The sequence below is a fragment of the Thalassophryne amazonica genome, chromosome 2 (genome assembly GCF_902500255.1).
Source record: "Thalassophryne amazonica chromosome 2, fThaAma1.1, whole genome shotgun sequence".
Classification (NCBI taxonomy): domain Eukaryota; kingdom Metazoa; phylum Chordata; class Actinopteri; order Batrachoidiformes; family Batrachoididae; genus Thalassophryne; species Thalassophryne amazonica.
Genome location: NC_047104.1, coordinates 57405102 through 57426984, shown reverse-complemented (window position 1 = coordinate 57426984; position 21883 = coordinate 57405102). Strand labels below are relative to the sequence as shown.

General features: G+C 39.2%; 1 protein-coding gene across 1 annotated transcript in view; it reads left to right on the top strand.

The window, feature by feature from the left end:
* si:dkey-205h23.2 (CUGBP Elav-like family member 4) overlaps positions 1-21242 on the top strand; it is a 540050-nt gene extending 518808 nt beyond the window's left edge. The window contains exons 13-14 of the mRNA XM_034186416.1: positions 13188-13264; positions 20214-21242. The gene's annotated coding sequence lies outside the window, so the exon portion shown is untranslated. The remainder of the gene's footprint in view (positions 1-13187; positions 13265-20213) is intronic.
* The last annotated feature ends 641 nt before the right edge of the window (positions 21243-21883 follow it).

The following is a 21883-nucleotide window of genomic DNA, read 5'->3' as shown; positions in this document are numbered from 1 at the left end:
ATTTAGCCCATCACAAGAGCGGTTTTATAAAATAATAATGTGGATTACTGCAAAAATCCTTGAGCGAGTCAGCCTAATTTTTTTTTTTTTAACAATAAAGCTGCTAAGAACATTTTAAAATTTAATATAAATGAGTAAATTGGGCGGGGGGGGGAACACTGCAAATTTCTTTTTATTTTTAACTATGCTGGTCTCCTAAAATTGGTAACAAAATCCAATGGGAAGTTTTCTAATTTTTTTACTTGTTGAATGTCACCCTATTTTTTTTTTCTTTTTTTCAATGAGGTTTATAACTGTAAATAAAGACAAATTCATCACATTTGATTTTTTTTTTTTTTTTGAATATGAATGTTTGGATATTTTACATCTTTATTTTAGATAACCGCTAACTTTTAGTGTTGATTCGGACACAGCCACATCAGATTACATTGTCGGCTTCTGATAAACCAGTTTCACTTTAAGTGCCACAGGGGCTGCTGGGTAAATTGAAGGATCACAAACACATAAGAACGTGTGAAAAATGAATGAATAAAAAAAATAAAACCCCAAACACTGTCATCATCTTTCAAAAGCAGTAAAACACAGTATTAGAAGTCACAGTTTATTTTGGTATTATATACACCGTTATTTCCGAACTAAAAAGCTGCTGCCTTTTTCACATGCTTTGAACCCTGCGGCTTAAGCAACCAAAATACGTCCATTAATGCATTGATTGGCAGAGGAAAAGACATATACATTCTTACCTGTTAGTTTCAGTGGGATTCATTTGAATAAATAATCCACATAAAGCAGCCTTTAAAAAAAAAAAAAAAAAAATCCAAAACAGTGTGTAAACATTGAAGAAAAGTCCCTCTGTACACAGCTGCACTGTGAGACCTCCTCTGCCCCACCCATTCTTGTCAATTAAATTATACCATCAGCTGCAAAGAAATAGTAAGTCCCTTCGGCTGCTCCCTTGTTTGCACTCGGGGTCGCCACAACAAATCCAAGGTGGATCTGCATGTTGAATTGGTACAGGTTTTCCACCGGATGCCCTTCCTGACGCAACTCCACATTACATAGAGAAATGTGGCAGTGGTGGGATTTGAACTGGGAACCTTCTGCACTGAAACCATGTGCACTCACCACTTGGCCACCACCCCTGCATCAGCCACAAAGTATTAAAATAAAATAATGTTAAAATTAGTCAGTTTTGTTTTTGTGTCGAGCGGAGGACTCACTGCAACGTCTAAAGTGAACGTGAACTACACTACCCACAATGCTCCCTGTGTCAACCGGCCAATCATGTTTTGCGCTTAATGATGACATCCTCAGCAAACTACAGGCAGCCAGTCTGCTACAAACACGCAACAGACGGACTAAAATGTTTGATTTTATGGTTTACAAATGTTTTTGACCGTTAAACTTTGCTCACTTTACCAGCAAACAAAAATGTTATCGGACTGAAAGTTATTGGAACTAAATTTATCAGAAGATAATTGGTCCAATGATGGCTTTAAAACTTATCTGAGAAGCTAATCCGCTAGAAAAAACATTAGCTTTGATAAGTATCTGTTATCGGATTAGCTGAACTGTGCCCACCACTGTCTGATGGGTATAGGAACATTTTCAAAGAATTAAGTACATCTTATATGTCAAGCCACTCTGATGCTCAGACAACTCCAGCGTAGTTACTGTCTTCTATGACTGGTAAAACTCTATGGAGTGGAACAGATTAGGATTTCCAAACAAGAAAACACATCAAATGCAGACTCTGAGGTCCTATGTGCTTTCTGGTAAACTGGTGATGAAATTTCACCTTACTTTAAAGCAAATCCTTCTCTGTTCCACTCCACTAAACTTGCACCATGCACTTTCTCCACAATCACAACCACTGAAGCTTACGCTGATTGTCTTGGTGGCTTCCCTCACTAGTCTCCTTCTTGCAGACACTCAGTTTTTGAGATCTGCCTGCTCCAGAGAGATTTATTATGAAGTACCACATTGTTTGTAGTGTGTAATTATTATTAAATGAAGCCTACAACATATTCAGTGTTTGAGAAATGTTTGTTCTCATCCCACAACTTGTCCAAAGAAAACTGGATGTCCAGTAAAAATGTTGATTGTATTCAAAACAATCCTTACATTTAGTTTATCCAAATACTTTGGGGCTCAAAAAATGGAAGTACTGTGTAGTATATGAACTGTTGTAATTCCCAATTTGTTAATGCAGTATTTTTGTTGATCCTCTTGAATTATAACTAACCACTAATCATCTTGATTGTTTAATTTCAGCACCACAGTGGAGGTGTACAGAATATTGTGTGGCTGTCCAATTACTTATGGACCTGAATATAACTCAGGCATCCCCTTGCACCAGTCCATTACTACATGAAAATTAACAATATTAGCAATAATGAAAAAATTTGAAACAAAACTTTGTGCAGCACTGCTGACATTAGAAACATCTCAGCCTTTTCAGCCACTTATTAAATTTTAACATTCAGATATTTTTCCTGTAAAACACTAAAAAATATTGTCTAAATCTTGGGTATGATTGGTTACCTGTTGGTATTTTTTGCTGATGCATCTGCAGATATGAATGTTTCATCCTTGATTTTTCCCTCCTCAGAGCTTTCATGTGAAATAATGAACAAAGATGATTTATGTTGAGGAAGCAGCATTCCTCAATAAAGAGACATCTCACAGTGTCAAGCTTAATTTAAAGAATCATCACCCATCTGTTACAAAGTAAAAGTGGCGATGCAAAATAAATGAGCCGCTTGCTTTCTTCGCCGCATCGGATAGGCAACCTTTCATTAAAATAACACAAGCCTAGATTATGTTTCTCCATGCGTAAAAGCATGGTGATATTTGTTTGTTTGGGCTCATTCAAAGCCACAAGATGGCATTAATGAAAAGCAATGTGCAATATGAGTGAGAGATGCTCTCTTAATTCAGTTGCTGATAGCATTTGAATGGAGCTGCATCTCGCTAATTGGATAGCTAAAGGAAGGGACATGGGGGTGTGTTTTTTGATTTGGAACATCAGTGAGGGACAAATGGAAAATGTCGAGAGCAAATGACAGGATAATCGTGGTGATCAAAACGTGTCCAAGCATGCAGGCTAAGACTGAACCTTGAGTCCAGTTAAAAGAAGCAAACACATAACAGTGCAGTTCCTTCAAAGGCCACTTGAGGCTGGCTCCAAAAGTGAAGTCACTACTTATCAGTGGTGGGCACAGCTAACCAAAAACTTAGCTTCGATAACCATTAATCCGATAACTGAAAAGTTATCTTTTATGACGCTAAACCGATAAACTGCTAAAAAATGTATCTTTATTACAGATAACCAATAACCTTTAGTATTGATTTGGATGCAGCCACATCAGATTACACTGTCGCCTTCTGTTAAACCAGCTTCACTTTTACTTTTCACTGCTGGGTAAATTCAAGGATTACAAACACATAAGAACACATGAAAAATGAATGAATAAAAAAAAAGACACTGTCATTATCTTTCAAAAGCAGTAAAACACAGTATTAGAAGTATGAATGAAAAAGCTGCTGCTTTTTTCAAAAGCTTTGAACCCTATGACTTAAACAACCGAAATACGTCCATTAATGCATTGATTGACAGAGTAAAAGACAAGTAGTAAATATAAATTCGTACCTGTTAGATTCAGTGGGATTCATCTGAAGAAATAATCCACATTGAGCATCCTTTTTTTTTAAATCCAAAACAGTGTCTAAATGGTGAAGAAAAGTCCCTCTGTACACAGCTGCGCCGTGAGAGCTCCTCTCCCCCACTGAGTCTTGGCCATTAAATTATATCGTCAGCCACAAAGAAAAAAATTAAATAATACTAAAATTAGTCCATTTTGTTTTTGTGTCGAGTGGACTCACTCACTATAACTTCCAAAGTGAACCTGAACTATACTACCCACAATGTTCCCTGCATCGACTGGCCTATCACGTTTTGTGCTTAATGATGACATCATCAGGAAGCGACTAGCAGCCAGTCTGCCACTAACACGCAACAGACGAACTAAAATGTTTGATTTTAGGGTTTACAAACTTTTTTGACTGTTAAACTTTGCTCACTTTATCAGCAAAAATAAATAAATAAATGTTATCTGACTGAAAGTTATTGGAACTAAATTTATCGGAACATAATTGGTCCGATGATGTATTAAAACGTATCTGAAACGCTAATCCGCTAGCAAAAACATTAGCTTTGATAATTATCTGTTATCGAATTAGGTGAACTGTGCCTACCACTGCTACTTATAACCTCTATGTTAAATAACTAAATTGATTTTAGTCTAGTTTCCACATTCATAACGACCATAACAACCATACGGGGTGAGAGGGAGAGAAATGCATCAGCAGCTAACAGTGGTTGCTCATTGCTGTAGACTTAACCCAACTGTTTGTCCATTCTGGGCATTTTATTACAAATATCTGAATTGATATGGCCTGGTGTACTGTTAATTGTACTAACGGATCATCAAAGAAGTTGGTGCTCCAGTATTTCCTTTGAGTGAAAATTTAGTATTATTTAATTTAAATGCTAGCCAAACCATCACAGATGTTGCAATGCCAGGATTTCAGCAATTGATTCAATAAAGAATTCAGCTGATATGCTTAGAGACAGAGATAAATGGATATATCTCTATATTTGGAATGTGGAGATTAATCGATAGGAATCGGTATCTAGATACAAACGTGCGCGATGCGAGTGTATTGATTCATTCAGTGTGCATTGATTCAATTGACTGGTGAAATCATGTTGCATCAAGCTCTAAGTGCTTGCATTGATTTTTCTGAGGCACACTGAATGCACCATCACTGCTTCGACGGAAGCCTGAAAGCACATTTCTACTGCAACAAATCTATTTCAAAATAGAGGCCCATGACAACAGTGCAAGCAGTTGGAGATTTCTGATGCACCTAAAACATTTAAATCAGGCATTTGGAGATATTTTGGATTTTTTTAAAAGATGGGAAACTTGACAAGACACACGTCGTTTGTAAAGAATGCCATGGCTGCCACTGGTCTGCCTAACTTGGATACCTCAGATTGTAAACCAAGTGGAGCGCCAGCAAACTGCTGATAAAAATATCTCAAATTACTTTTGCCAAAGCGGTACTCTGTCAGTGAGTGACTCACTTTAAGTCAGTGATTCTCAACCGGGGTGCCGCGGCACCCTAAGGTGCCATGATTGATCGTCAGGGTGCCGTGGGTAGGGCTGTCACAATTATTACAATATTCGTCAATCGCAATTATTTTTCATATTCGCGATTATTTTTCATATTCGCGATTACCGTGAATTATTTATTTTACCCACAAAGCATAAAACGACTCAGAATCTGACATCATTGTGCTGCAGCATCGCTCTCGTCTTAAGGCCGGACAATAACAAGGAGGCTGATGGCCGATTAAAACAGGCTGCAGACTGCGAGGGAGGGGGTGGGTGAGGGAGATTCCTGAATGCAGGCGCGACACGTTCAGTGTGCAGCGAGCACGGAGCAGAGAGAGGATTTTAACCCGAGTGAACATGTTAACAAAATGAAAACGTGAAGCTGCCTTTACTTCTCTCTGAACTTTCTCTAAAGGTGTGATTCTGCCGTTACCGTCCTGTTCACACCATGTGCGTGTCGTATGCTGAATTTATGAGATCATGAGATGAAATAAACGGTCAAATAGCTTTAAAAACATATTTAAAAAATGAGAATATATGAATGAACTGAGCCACAAAACAAAACAAAACAAAAAAACCCTGACATGGAGAAGCTGTGGTGGTGTTCAGATGCACAGATCACAAAAAGCAGGTGAGAACTCTGAACTTTAACAGCTGTTACTTTCCAAAGGTATTTATTTGTTCAATATGGGCTTAATGCAGTGTTTAAGCACAAAACGTGACTGATGAGGAGAAACAATTTCAGAAATGCAACAGAAACAACCACAATTCAGAAAAAGTTGGGACTGTATGTAAAATGAAGATAAAAATAAAAATGTTGCACCATTCCCAGTTTCCCCACTCACAGAAGCCAAACGTTCTTCCAGAGTTGTGTAATTATGCTACAATAGTAGAATATAAAGAAGGGAAAAAAAGAAAAAAAATAGACAATATATTTGTCAATTGCAATTATTTGTCTGACAATTAATCGTCTCCAGAAATTCCTAATCGTGACAGCCCTACTTGAGATCAGAGTGCAAAATGCTTGAGGATTTTCAAAATGCGGTGTTTTCTTCTCCTTTGCTGAGATAATCCATCCCAACTCACAGGTGTGCCATATCAAGATGCTGATTAGACACCATGATTAGTGCACAGGTGTGCCTTAGACTGCCCACAATAAAAGGCCACTCTGAAAGGTGCAGTTGTTTTATTGGGAGGGGATACCAGTCAGTATCTGGTGTGACCACCATTTGCCTCATGCAGTGCAACACATCTCCTTCGCATCATCTGTGAAGAGAACACCTCTCCAACGTGCCAAACGCCAGCGAATGTGAGCATTTGCCCACTCAAGTCGGTTACAATGACAAACTGGAGTCAGGTCGAGACCCCGATGAGGATGACGAGCATGGTAGAGAAATGAACATTCAATACACGAGCAACAGCTCTGGTTGACATTCCTGCTGTCAGCATGCCAATTGCACGCTCCCTCAAATCTTGCGACATCTGTGGCATTGTGCTGTGTGATAAAACTGCACCTTTCAGAGTGGCCTTTTATTGTGGGCAGTCTAAGGCACACCTGTGCACTAATCATGGTGTCTAATCAGCATCTTGATATGGCACACCTGTGAGGTGGGATGGATGATCTCAGCAAAGGAGAAGTGCTCACTATCACAGATTTAGACTGGTTTGTGAACAATATTTGAGGGAAATGGTGATATTGTGTATGTGGAAAAAGTTTTAGATCTTTGAGTTCATCTCATACAAAATGGGAGCAAAACCAAAAGTGTTGCATTTATATTTTTGTTGAGTGTATAATATTATTTTGGTTGGTGGTGTGCCGCAGGATTTTGTAAATATAAAAAGGGTACCGCTGCTCAAAAAAGGTTGAAAATCGCTGCTTTAAGTCACTCATTGTGAGTGATGATGTCTTACTGTTTACTGTACTGTTAAAGTTCTGACTGTGATGAAAATGGTTCCAAATATGAAGGAACCGATTCCTGTTCCTTAATGATGAATCTGGAAAATTTGCTGCTTATAAGGTGTAAAACAGGCAAGCGATACAAAGTCCCTCTGGCTCGCAAATATATTTATAAGAAATCTTTGCTGTAGTTTACTGTGTACTTTTTTTAACAGTGAAGTTTTGTGGGAGTATTTAATGTGCTTTTATGAGCCAGTTGAAGAATTTCTGTGACCTTTGTGACAATAAAGTTTATTCTGTTCTAACAAATCCTCTGCCTCTACTAGAATCAGAAGAAGAAGAAGTATTCCATAGTACCATACTGAATTGCAGCTTCTTATTTTGGGTCATTCCATGCCAAATGGGTCAAATAAAAAAAAAAATCCCCACATGACCCCTTCCAAAAAAGAAGAAAAAAAATTGTACTTGTTCCCCTGCCAGATAAATGGAAATACCCCAAGTTTTAATGAGCCAGCTCTAATACTTTAAGCACAGGAGCAGTTTCAAAATTGCAACATTTTTGTTCTTATTTGAAAAAAGCACTTTCTGGCCAACAATATAGAGAGCAATATAGCCTAGCCAAATTAAGTGAAACCCTTCAAACTTACCATTTTAGGTAAAATCATGCTGGAAAAGCCATATCTGGCATCAAAACAATGATATCTGGCTTCATTTTTTTATCCAACTGTTCTTAAAAACTGCCAAAAATGGTATTTTTTCTAAACGAGGTCTGACCTTGAGCATGCACTGTGTCAAAATAGATTAATGCCCACGCTTCTCCTTACAGGCATAGACTCTCATGAATCAGTTACAACACCAGAATGTTTCATTTTTCCATTTCAGCCAAAATTGTGCTTGTGAGGGAAAAATTGAAATCGTGCAATTTCGATTTTTCAAAAAAAATACCCTCTAATTGACCACAAAACTCACCAGGTGAGCAATTGATTTAAACCATGCAATGGATGTAAAGATGATATATACTAAATTTCAAGTTTGGGCAAGAAATATTTCTATTTTAATTATTTTTTTTACAATAGGCAATATTGTGTGAAATCGTACATTGACTATATGGTGTTAAGTCTTAATCAGTGGGCTAGAAATTTGAATATATAGTTATTACATAATAACTATAATAATTATACAATTATTTTAACTTGATAAAAAACTGTATTGCTGATGGATGCAACAGTACAGGGTACCCAAATGAATGATAATTTTGACAATTTCCCAGAAAAAGGTCAAGCTATATTTAGAATTTCCCAGAAGGTGGGATTAACTGAACAACCTAATTTCAACCTGGTTTCCCAGAAATAGGTCAAAGAATTTCTGGGAATTCTGACCATTGCCTAATCATATTCTCATCAATCATGGAGGCAAAATGTGCTCTAGGGTTGACTTTGCAAGATGAATGTCATCGAAAGACATTGTGTAAGACAGTTGGCTTTCACAATTTTTTTGATTTGAGTGATGCTGGTGCTCGCAAGTACAGTCTGAATGACAGTGATCAGAACAAAGTTGAGTCACTTCTCCCAGGGTTTTTGCACACATAACATGCATACTGATGACAAATATTATTACAGTAGCTGATTTACTATTAGCCTTTTTGCCTGTGCTGTGTCTGCAGAAAACATGTTTTCCTGTACATAACCCAAGAACATAGTTTTCGGACATTATGGCTTTGTTTGGTATACATGGTATACCTAGATTAAGAGCACTTTGTTTGCAAATGTGTGCATTTTAAAGATTATGTAGGAAATATTACTTGTTCACTGTGTATTTAACTATTAAATAAATATAAGAAATGAATCATTCAGGTAAACCTTGAAAGTATTTTTAGATTACAAGACATTGTATATCATGTGTTGTTGGATCTGTAGTCTGACTTTTCAGAAAAATTAAAAATATATAAATATTTCTTGCCCAAACTTGAAATTTAGTATATATAATCTTTACATCCATATAATTGCATGGTTGAAATTTCAAACCTGGTGATTTTTGTGGTCAATTATGGGGTATTTTTGCAAAAAATTGAAATTGCGTAACTTTTTCTCACAACAATTTTTCTCTTGCAAGCAAAATTTAAGCTGAAATGCAAAACTGAAACATTCTGGCATTGGACTTAGTTCATGAGAGTCTATGCCTGTAAAGAGAAGTGTGGGTATTTATCCATTTTGACACAGTGCATGCTCAAAGTAAGACCTCGTTTAGAAAATATACCATTTTTGGCAGTTTTTAAGAACAGTTGGATAAAAAATGAAGCCAGATATCATTGTTTTGATGCCAGATATGGCTTTTCCAGTATGATTTTGCCTAGGATACTAAGTTTGAGGGATTTCGCTTAATTTGGCTAGGCTACATTGCTCTCCAAAGTTGGCCAGAAAGTGCTTTTTTCAAATACGGACAAAAATGCTGTGATTTTGAAACAGTTCCTGTGCCTAAAGTATTAGAGCTGGCTCATTAAAACTTGGGGTATTTCTATTTCTCTGGCTGGGGAGCAAGTGCAGTGTTTTTCACTTTTTTTGGAGGGGGTCATGTGGGGACCACTGGCTGACTTGCCATGGAATGACCCTTTTCTATTTAAATTTTTGGTGTAATTTCTTTGCATTATGTTAAATCACATCATATCACACCAAACTGCACCATATTGCATTGTGAGGAATTGAATCGCCATCAAATACATATCAAATCGCATCGAATAGGGAACAGGGGGAATTGTATCAGATCGTATCATCAGTATTGTCAAATATTGCTATATGTATCGTATCGATGATAATGTATCGAGGTGCATATCGAATCATTGTCAGTGATGAGATTCACATGCCTATTCTATATATATTATGTATAGAGAAATATACTTAGATACACTCAACAAAAATATAAACGCAACACTTTTGGTTTTGCTCCCATTTTGTATGAGATGAACTCAAAGATCTAAAACTTTTTCCACATACACACTATCACCATTTCCCTCAAATATTGTTCACAAACCAGTCTAAATCTGTGATAGTGAGCACTTCTCCTTTGCTGAGATAATCCATCCCACCTCACAGGTGTGCCATATCAAGATGCTGATTAGACACCATGATTAGTGCACAGGTGTGCCTTAGACTGTCAACAATAAAAGGCCACTCTGAAAGGTGCAGTTTTATCACACAGCACAATGCCACAGATGTCGCAAGATTTGAGGGAGCGTGCAGTTGGCATGCTGACAGCAGGAATGTCAACCAGAGCTGTTGCTCGTGTATTGAATGTTCATGTCTCTACCATAAGCCATCTCCAAAGGCGTTTCAGAGAATTTGGCAGTACATCCAACCAGCCTCACAACCGCAGACCACGTGTAACCACACGAGCCCAGGACCTCCACATCCAGCATGTTCACCTCCAAGATCGTCTGAGACCAGTCACTCGGACAGCTGCTGGAACAATTGGTTTGCATAACCAAAGAATTTCTGCACAAACTGTCAGAAACCGTCTCAGGGAAGCTCATCTGCATGCTTGTCGTCCTCATCGGGGTCTCGACCTGACTCCAGTTCGTCATCATAACCGACTTGAGTGGGCAAATGCTCAAATTCGCTGGCGTTTGGAACGTTGGAGAGGTGTTGTCTTCATGGATGATGCGAAGGAGATGTGTTGCACTGCATGAGGCAAATGGTGGTCACACCAGATACTGACTGGTATCCCCCCCCAATAAAACAAAACTGCACCTTTCAGAGTGGCCTTTTATTGTGGGCAGTCTAAGGCACACCTGTGCACTAATAATGGTGTCTAATCAGCATCTTGGTAAGGCACACCTGTGAGGTGGGATGGATTATCTCAGCAAAGGAGAAGTGCTCACTATCACAGATTTCGACTGGTTTATGAACAATATTTGAGGGAAATGCTGATATTGTGTATGTGGAAAAAGTTTTAGATCTTTGAGTTCATCTCATACAAAATGGGAGCAAAACCAAAAGTGTTGTGTTTATATTTTTGTTGAGTGCATGTTGGTTGAATTATTTCTTGAAATCCTGGCATTGCAACTTTCTGGAGAGACAAGTTAGCACCAATGAGCAGGTACTTTGGTGGCAATAAGTCCACTGAACAGTAACTGAAGCAAAATTCCGGTCATATATTTTAATACACAAAAGATGCAGATGATGTGGTCCTGTGGCTTCGTCAGCCTGTGACATCCAGCACTCACTGTATCAGTTTGCAGCTGAGTGTGAAGCAGCTGGGATGAGGATCAGCACCTCTAAATCTGAGGCCATGGCGCTCAGCAGGAAACCAGTGGATTGCCTACTCCGGATAGGGAATGTGGCCTTGCCCCAAGTGAAGGAGTTCACAAGTCTTGTTCACAAGTGAGGGGACAATGGAGCGTGAGATTGGCCAGAGAATAGGTGCAGCAGGGGCAGTATTGCATTCACTTCACTGTACTGTTGTGATGAAAAGGGAGCTGAGCCAAAAGTCAAAGCACTCCATCTATCGGTCAGTCTTTGTTCCTACTCTCACCTATGGTCATGAGGGTTGGGTCATGACCGAAAGAACTAGGGGTACAAGCAACTGACATGGGTTCCCTCAGGAGGGTGGCTGGTGTCTCCCTTAGGGTGAGAAGCTCAATCATTCATAAGGAGCTGCTCCTTCGTGTTGAAAGGAGGCAGTTGAGGTGGTTTGGGAATTTGGTAAGGATGCCCCTTGGGTGTCTCTCTAGGGAGGTGCTACAGGCACGTCCATCTGGGAGGAGACCCCGGGGAAGACCCAGGACTAGGTGGAGAGATTATATCTCCACACTGGCCTGGGAACGCCTCAGGATCCCCCAGTCAGAGGTGGTCAGTATGGCCTGGGAAAGGGAAGTCTGGGTCCCCTGCTGGAGCTGTTGCCCCTGTGACCCAGTCCTGGATAAGCGGTTGAAGATGAGTGAGTGAGTAAGTGAGCGATTGTTGAATTTTCAGGAAAATCGGCAGCAAAATATTTGTGGTAATGTCCCTTGTCAAGCCTCACTGTGTAAAAGAATGAAACAGAATATTTAAAATCTGGAGCTCAATCAACTGCACATTTTAATGGGCTCTTCCTGTTGGACAGAGTTTGGTGGACAAGTGAGCCAACAGACATGAATGCATCACCTCCTTCTTGGGGGTAATTTATGATAATTAGTCTTCTGAACTTAGTTTTATTTTACACATCTCTAACTTTTTACATTTTTATAAGACAGAAGAGACTTTTTTTCTCTCCTTTGTATTGCACCAGGTAGAAAAAAGGGCTGTTGAGCAAAACACTAAAATAACGTGAATTCAAATTTAGTTGAGATTAATTTGTGTCATTCTAAGTTCAGCTGCATATTATAATGGCAGACATGTTGCATTTCTGTGCTTTTTCTCAATATGTAGATAACTGCCCCTCCCCCCCCCGCACACACACACACACACACACACACACACACACACACACACACACACACACACACACACACACACACACACACACACACACACACACACACAACGCCACCACCACCTAATACATAGGAGGTTCCTTTGAAGTTGAATTAAAAACTCGATCAGACAGTATTCTCTTCGGCTGGTCTCAGGAGTCCCGCCACAGTGAAATTGCATACTGTGCCTTAAAGATAAACTTAATGCAAAAACAGCTGAAAAACTCACTGTACGGGCAGCTTCATAGCAAGCAATGCTCAGCCAAATCTAATTACTGTAGACGGGAAACCATTCTGAAATATGGTTTTCCACCTTAAGGGTTATCTTTGCGACTATAAAACAACAATTCAACTTTTTCACCTTCAACCGTTGTCAGCTTTAGAATACATAGCCACTGCACTCCTGCACAAAATAATGTTTTTGCAGTCTGTTGAAGAACATTGATTTGCTGTTTGTGTGGTACTTTTTGTGTGGTAATAATAACAATAATGTCATTTGATTTGCCATGCAGAGAATAAGTGAGAATGTGGAAGCAGCTGTGAAAAAGGGTGCTATGAAGTGTGATTTTGTTTGGGGGTTTTTTTTGGAAAAGAAAATCCCACTGTTTCTTTCCTTCTTTTGCACCTCGCCAACCTAGCAACCTGACACGGCCCGTCACAGTGTGCAGTGGCCTTTCTCCGCTATAGCCACACACACTCCCCTTCCCACACCTGTCACGGGGCCAAGTTCCCACAGCTGTAAGTTGAACCCATGGTGTCATTTTAATTTTGGATGACGTCATGTGGTGGGACTGTGACTGCGTTGCATGACGTGGCGTTGATATCTCTAAACTCTATCTCTTTTTTCTGCCCTCCTTTTTCTATATACTGTATATTGTATATTGGCAGTTTGTGGAGTGCAGTAAACTGATGCCTTCCTTGGCTCGTACCTGTTGTACAACGTACATAATGTAACTGATGTGCTGATTGGTTGGTTGATTATAACTGGAAGTGGCCTTTAACCCTTTGTGCTGTTGTACTGTGTTGCCTTTGTGATGTTTTTCTTTCTCTTGTGGGATTAATGTGTATGGATGTACTGCATTTTCTCTTTCTGTATATCTTTCCATCAACACCAACAGCAAATTTTAATGAAAATCAGGAGAGAAGATACCCCCCCCCCCCCCCCCCCAAACGGACAGCTGTTTAGTTGAGAGATGGCCAAGATGACCCTATGTTTGTGTAGCCAATTAAATCTTCGACATCCACGCGGAGAGCGCAGGCAAATGTTGACACTTCTCTTCCATCTGAACAGGGAGTACTTCTGCAAGATTGTTTTGTTTGCTGAACACGAGAATCACTTCCTCCTTTATTTATTTATGACAGCGCAAACCAATTACACCATGATAGCAGAGCTGTAGGCAGTGCTGCAGACCCACGTGACCAAAATTCATCCACCACACATGCATGTGTAGCAGAAAGAAATCTGAATACCCCATATGATTATTTTATGCTGTCTGTATTATGCGTTTATTGTATTTTCTCAGTAGGATTATGTCGGCAGATAAATTAGCTCAGCTTTTCATTGCTTCTTTTCAAGATAATTGTTGCTCAGCCCTGAAGAAATACAGTAAACACAATGATTGGAGGTTTTTTGTAAGGTTCTTTATTTGCAAGTGAGAGTTTTTTTTTTTTCCCTCCAGGCCAATATCTGATAAGAATAAGTCATTTTCAGCAAACTTGTAATACCCTACTGTTATGTGTCGGACGTGGTCGGAGCACCGACCCAGCGTTTGACAGGACCCAGCATAAAATAAGCAGAGCACGGTTCAAAAGATAACAGAATTTAATAATCATAGTGAGTTTAGTGATAAACAACCAAAAATGTCTGCGGTCTGGTGAGGTGAAAACACGGCGTGCTCTCAGCAGCGCAAACGGTCTGGAGCCACAGCAGTTCGGACCCAGGGACCCTGCCGACACCCCCCAGGTGGCCGCGACAAACCGAGTCTGTGAAGAAAAAAAAAATGAGGTGAGTCCAACACTCTCCACCCAGAGAGACACAGCTCAAAGGTGCACACAATCAGCAAACACTTCCTGGCTTAAATATATATCAGCTTCTCACCCTGCAGGCACGGAACAACTCAGTTCCAATCTCCACTGCAGCAGAAGCTGATTAGACAATTAGCATAACGTGACAGCTCAATACAACAAGGTGTGAGGGACACCAAATCCACTGGCATTACTTCATAAAAGTCACCAAAACCTAATTACCTCAGGAAGTGTGCTGAAGAACGTGAGACCTCACCCAATCCTCCTTCACAGACTGTGGCGTCAAACCTGGAGCGGTCTCTGCGTCCGTAATGGTGAGATTGTTCTCCTGACGCCGATCTCATACGTCTGCTCACAAGGTCGGGTCTCTGGCAATCACACACTGTGCATTCAAGGTTTAAGTGCAGCAATCTCTGATCAAGACAGATACACCACAGCTGTGAGTCCTGATGACCTGCACGTGATAACAAGCCTCAGGTGTTCAGGGTGAGGTCCTAATACTCAGCCACTCAGTCCTGAATGCATACCACCTGGTGGGAGAAACAGAAAAACAAAAACCAAGCCAGCCAAACACCCCAGCACACAACACCCTACTCTTTCATAGGCACCACAGGCGATTCTCCCTCCCGTAGTCTTTCCAATGAACTCAGGGGGTGTCTAGCCAGGCAAGCTGGGAGGGATGTGGTCTTCTGGCATCAGCTTTGCCTGTTAACTGCCGGGTGTCTTTTATGAAGCCATCTGAGTAGGTGGTAGGGTGACGTGGGGCGGCATAATGCTGGGGCACAAATGTGCGAGATAAAGGTACAAAGTTTGCAAAGATGCTGTTTACTTGCAGATAAAAGCTTCATTTTAAACCTATGTGTCTGCTATACACCGTGGCAGATATACTGTGAGACCTATTCAGGACAACAAGTGCCCTATGTAACAACTGCCCGGGCTCACTGCGGTGCATATTTTTAAGTTAGAATAGTGGTTAACACCTGAAAAGCAGATCCCATAAGAAAAGGGAAAGAAAGAGCATCTGTGCTTATGTTCTTGTCAAAAAAAAAATAATTCTAATATTTTGATGTTCACTGGCCGTCATTTTCCTTCAATACATTGCTTTTTTTTTCATGCCCATTTTTGCTCACAGGGTATTAAAGATAACAGTCAGCAAACCAGCCAAATGGTCTCAATGAATCCTGCTTTGATACATTGTACTATGAAAGAAACATAGCAATATTTGTCGTCAGACTGGCCTGAACACCAACACAAAACACCAATGTTTCACTAAATTACAGGCTGCTGGATTGGAGATGGGCAAAAGTTTGCAAGGACAACTTAAAAAAAACCAAACAAAAATACAGAATTGTGTCGCAAGATACATTTTAATTATTGCAAAACCTGGTAAGAAGATTTATTTGGTGGCATTAGTGGTCTATTTATATATGCAGTGTAGAGGTGCAACAGATCACAAAACTGATGGTTTGGGTCAAATTACAGTTTTTAGTCCTGGTTTGGATAATTATTCAGATCAGCTAAAAAAAGATGAAACAAATATAACTTTACTTTCCAAGTGGCACACCACTCTGCAAATGTCAGAGCTCTGTAGACTCCCAGCCACCTTAGCTCCATCAACTAAGTCAGCTCAGGAGATCACAGGGACAATGTAGTTGGCACTCCATATTTTGGATTGATTCATTCTGTGCTTGGATCCTGACACCATGCTGCCTTGAGCTGAGCATAAAGCAGCAGAGGCTGACTGCTTTCTGCATGGTTCCATCATGTGAACTCACATTCACTTTGATTTCATTAAAACTCTGCATTGTGATTTATGCAATCGTGACTTTAAAAACACTTCACTGTGACAATAAATCTGTATATTTAAACTATTATGTAACATTTGCAGTTAATCCACAGTTCATATTTATGTCAATCCACAGTGTGTTTCATCACTAATGGAGTGTAACAAAAAAGTCTTTGTGTATCCAACAACTGCTCAAAGCTTAGTCTATGGAAACATGATAGTGGCACTTTTGTAATTTAGTCTATGTACACCACAACAATGAAGAGGTGTTTGTAATTTACACTTTGAGCTTCAGAGTAGATAGCTCAGTGAATTAAGGAGTTTCATATGTAGACTTACATTTGATCTGTGGTCATGCTACCTGTCTGTGTCCTTGGGTAAGATTTCATCTACAATGTCCCAGTCCACCCAGCTGAAAATGGGTACCACCTTGGCTGTTGAAGTGACTTGAGTCACAGTGGCATCCTTTCTAGGCAGAGTTGTAGATTCTCAGCAGCTTCACGTTGCAAAACCTTTGGATAAGTACAGTAGTGTTCAGAATAATAGTAGTGGTATGTGACTAAAAAGATTAATCCAGGTTTTGAATATATTTCTTATTATTACATGGGAAACAAGGTACCAGTAGATTCAGTAGATTCTCACAAATCCAACAAGACCAAGCATTCATGATATGCACACTCTTAAGGCTATGAAATTGGGCTATTAGTAAAAAAAAGTAGAAAAGGGGGTGTTCACAATAATAGTAGTGTGGCATTCAGTCAGTGAGTTTGTCAGTTTTGTGGAACAAACAGGTGTGAATCAGGTGTCCACTATGTAAGGATGAAGCCACCACCTGTTGAACATGCTTTTCTCTTTGAAAGCCTGAGGAAAATGGGACGTTCAAGACATTGTTCAGAAGAACAGCTTAGTTTGATTAAAAAGTTAACTGGAGAGGGGAAAACTTATACGCAGGTACAAAAAATTATAGGCTGTTCATCTACAATGATCTCCAATGCTTTAAAATGGACACAAAAAAAAAAACAGAGATGCATGGAAGAAAATGGAAAACAACCATCAAAATAGATAGAAGAATAACCAGAATGGCAAAGGCTCACCCATTGATCAGCTCCAGGATGATCAAAGACAGTCTGGAGTTACCTGTAAGTGCTGTGACAGTTAGAAGATGCCTGTGTAACGCTAATTTATTTGCAAGAATCCCCTCAAAGTCCCTCTGTTAAATAAAAGACATGTGCAGAAGAGGTTACAATTTGCCAAAAACACATCAACTGATCATCCTTGAGATGTTTCTACGGCTTAATTGGAGTCCACCGGGGGCAAATTCAGTTGATTGGACATGATTTGGAAAGGCACACACCTGTCTACATATAATGTCCCACAGTTGACAGTGCATGCCAGAGCACAAACCAAGCATGAAGTCAAAGGAATTGTCTGTAGACCTTTGAGACAGGATTGTCTCGAGGCACAAATCTGAGGAAGGGTACAGAAACATCTCTGTTGCTTGCTCTGTTGACTGAACATCTTTGTAGAGATCTGGAAATGGCGGTGCACGTTCACTCCCTATCCAACCTGATGGAGCTTGAGAGGTGCCGCAATGAGGAATGGGCAAAATTTCCCAAAGATAGGTGCACCAAGCTCGTGGCATCATATTCAAAGAGATTTGAGGCTGTAATTGCTGCCAAAGATGCATCAACAAAGGATTGAGCAAAGGGTGTGAATACTTATGTACACACAATTTCTTAGTTTTTTATTTTCAATAAATTTGCAAAAATTTAGAAAAAAAAACTTCTTCATGATGTCATTATGGGATGTTGTGAGTAAAACTCTGAGGGAAAAATTAATCTTCTCCATTTTGAAATAAGGCTGTAACATAACAAAATGTGGAAAAAGTGAAATGCTGTGAATAATTTACAGATGCACCGTACCTGTGGGGAATTCCATAACATATATTTTCTTTTGTTTTTAATGCTGTCTGCAGCAAGACATGTGTGTGCACTTGCATGAAGTTTTGAAATTCCTGGAAGTTCCCTTTAACCTCACGTGATGCACATACGTGGGCCATGCATGTTAACATCCACACTCCAAAAATGGCTCTTTGGATGAACTCAATTCTATTATGTGCAGGATTTTCATCTAATAAATATATGTAGCCCCAGCTCAAATAAAACACATCAATGCAAGATAATGCAGTTTAATTTAGTTGGGACTATAAATGTTTATTAGATGAAATTCAATCCAATGAATCAGCTTTTGAGTGTATCACTTAAACTTTTAACTCATTGGTTAAACTCAATTCAATTATGGGCAGGATTTCCATCTAATAAATATATGTAGTCCCAACTCAAATAAAATACATCCATGCAAGATAATGTAATTTAATTTAGTTGGGGCTACAAATATTTATTAGATGAAATCCAATCCAATGAGTCAGTTTTTGAGTGTATCACTCAAACAATTAACCCACTGGATAAGCTCAATTCAAGTATGGGCAGGACTTAGTATGGGCAGGACTTTCATCTAATAAATATATGTAGTCCCAACTAAATTAAATTAAATTATCTTGCATGGCTGTGCTTTATTTGAGTTGGAGCAACATATATTTGTTAGATGGAAATCATGCTCGTAACTGAATTGAGTTCATCCAATGCATCAGTTTTTGAGTGCATAAGGTATCTTGTAAATCACTTCAGTGGTGTTATTTGGTTTCAAAAACAGCAATTTTACTTTTTGGAACTTGTTGACATATAAGGAACCTATTAGACTTATACAGAAATAAGCTGTTTTTGTGCATTTTCCACCATTTTAAGTTATTTTGTTGAAGCAAACAGTAAGCTTATGTCACAGTACCTCTCTACTCTTATTGGCTGTCACCATGTGCTTCCCAGCATCCTTTGCATAACTCGGGAAAGTGCCACGTGACCTGTGATGTCGCTGTGTTCATTATTATAAACTGGATGGGTTGCTACCAAATTCAGTTCAAAGCCATCTCTCTATTCATTTGAATATTTTTTTTCCCCTCAGGGGAACTACTTTTTTTTTTTTCTTTTTTTTCAGAAAACGTGAATTTTGGTCATATTGGCAATGACATATTATGAATTCACTATTTAAAGGCTAATAAATTAAATTATAGTGGTGCCAAAGTTTTCATGACAAATCTTTAAAAAACTCAAAGGTTGTACACTTTTAATAAACAACATAACCTTAAGATATTATGAAAGTCCAAATTTCTACGGCATGAAAGAGTGAATGTTTTTGTCCACAATGAAAATATGAAATTAAACCGCTGCTGCCTGCGCCATCCAGCGTCATTTCGGCATTATGCCCAAAATGAGCCCCGTCGTCAGTAACAGTCTGAATAGATTAATATGCTTATTTTGTTGGCTACAATTTTTAAATCAAGTATTGAGACAATTCTGCATTATCATAAGGATAGCCATATTTGTTCCAGTTGTTTTTGTGTTTTTACTAATTTATTTATGTTTCCTATTTGCGCTATTGGAAATTTGTTTGCAATGATTTAAAAGAAAAAATGAGAGAAAAGGAGCAACATCTCAGGCAGCATTCAGATACAATTTTTTTTTTTCCTTCCAAGAATCGAGATGCAGTCATTTTAAATTAGGCCTTCCTTGGATTAGTGGTGTCATGGTGTAAATGTCTGTTCCATATGGTAAAAACACAACTCTCCCCACCCCACCTCTGGCCCACTTATTTCTGGCTTTGATTGACACGGACTTCTTTTTATCTCCTCCCCGTCTGTTTCTCATGCTGTTGGCTGTGCCTGTCAGTCTGTGTGATAACTAAGATCCTGCAACCCTGTGTACATTTGCAGCCGCCTCACTGAATCTGCTCTCTTTATTTCTCTCTCTCTCCTTGTCATAGGATGAAGGGCCACAACACCTTATTTCCACAAGTGCAGTAAAAGTACAAAGACTTCTTGCTCTGCTACATATCATGAAGGAAGGGTGGTCCCTTGATCCTGCTGGAAACCCTCTGAAAGATTGGGTGACTAAGTGAAGGATCCCAGTTCCACCCCCCCCCCCCCCACCCCCACCCCCCTTTCTTTCTTCGCAAATGCCTCTTTTTTCCCTGTTTTGCTTCTGCGCCTGTGGAAGAAGATTTGTTGCAGAGACCAACTTTTTTGCTGCTGTTTTTTTTAGACGTGATTGGGGGAAAAAAAAAAAAAAAAACCTTTATAGACTCATTATGCTCAAAGCATGCATACTGACACAGGATATAAATAGACATGCATAAACACTAATAGCAAACCAAACACACGTTTAAAGAAATACACCTGAAAAAAAAAAACAAAACAAAAAAGAACTGAAAAAAAACCTCTTTGTATATGTATAAATACGTGCAAATGCCAACTCAAGAACTGAAGCAAATACATGCGCCTGCGCAAACACACACAAACACACACACATACACACACACCAGCCTGCTGCCATTTTGGTTTTTTGTGCCTACACAGGTGTTGTGCTCTGTGAAAGGGCAAGCTCTGAATAGAAGAAGAAAAGAAGAAGAGGAGAATCCAGGAAAACTTACATGCATCATTCCTTAGGAAATAGGGACCAAAGGACTAAATGCTTTTTAAAAGAATATAAATATATAAATATATAAATATATATTTAAAAACTCATACCTTGTAGCTGCAAGTATTACAATTTATTCGTAGTCAAAAAAGTCATTAAATCAATATCCAGTGGCCTACTGTAAGTATGAATAAAAAGAATGTGGAAATAATGTATTAAAAAAGACAGAATTGTAGTATAGAGGGTTCACTGTTTCCTCTGGATGCTGATTTAGCACCAGGTTGTAGAATAGTAAAAGTAGTTTAGAAAAAAAAAGTACATTTACCAACACCGACATTTGCTGTTGTTGAAAAGATACTTGAAGTTGTAATGAAAATGGGCAAAGGGATGAAAAAGGAAACATTCTTCTGCCCTGTACACAAGTCTCCTGGATGTTTAAGGTTTCAGCCACTAGATATCTCACTCATGATGTATACGTCAACACGCTGACAGCAGTGACTGCACTGCTTTTGGGGGAAAAATATATATGTATCAAATAACCAAGAAGACTGGACTTACTGTTGTCTGTGCTGGACAGGGTGCAGATATTTAAGGCTTCTCTCTGGCCTTTATGTTCAAGTGACAATCCACTGAAAAGACCAAGTGAAATGGACATGTTTTTTTGTTTTTTTGCTTTTCTTGACATTTTGTATTGCAATGCGGAGTAGGGCCAGTTACAAAGCCACAAAGTGTTAACAGTTTTACAAAGAGGGGCGGACAAACAAGTGCACATGATGAGACGAAAAATGGTTTGAATGTGAGGCTACTGAAACTGCCAGCAGAATTAATTCAAATGAATCTTCATCCGGTCAGAATTTCCTCAAAAACTAAGTATCTTTTCAGAATAATCTGAGATGAAACATACAGGATACCAAGTGTATTTTCCTCCAGTGGAGCTACTGCTAAACTCTAGAGCACCCATTCCCAAATGTTATGGCCTGGGGCCCAACCACACCTTTCATCACAACTTTGATCAAC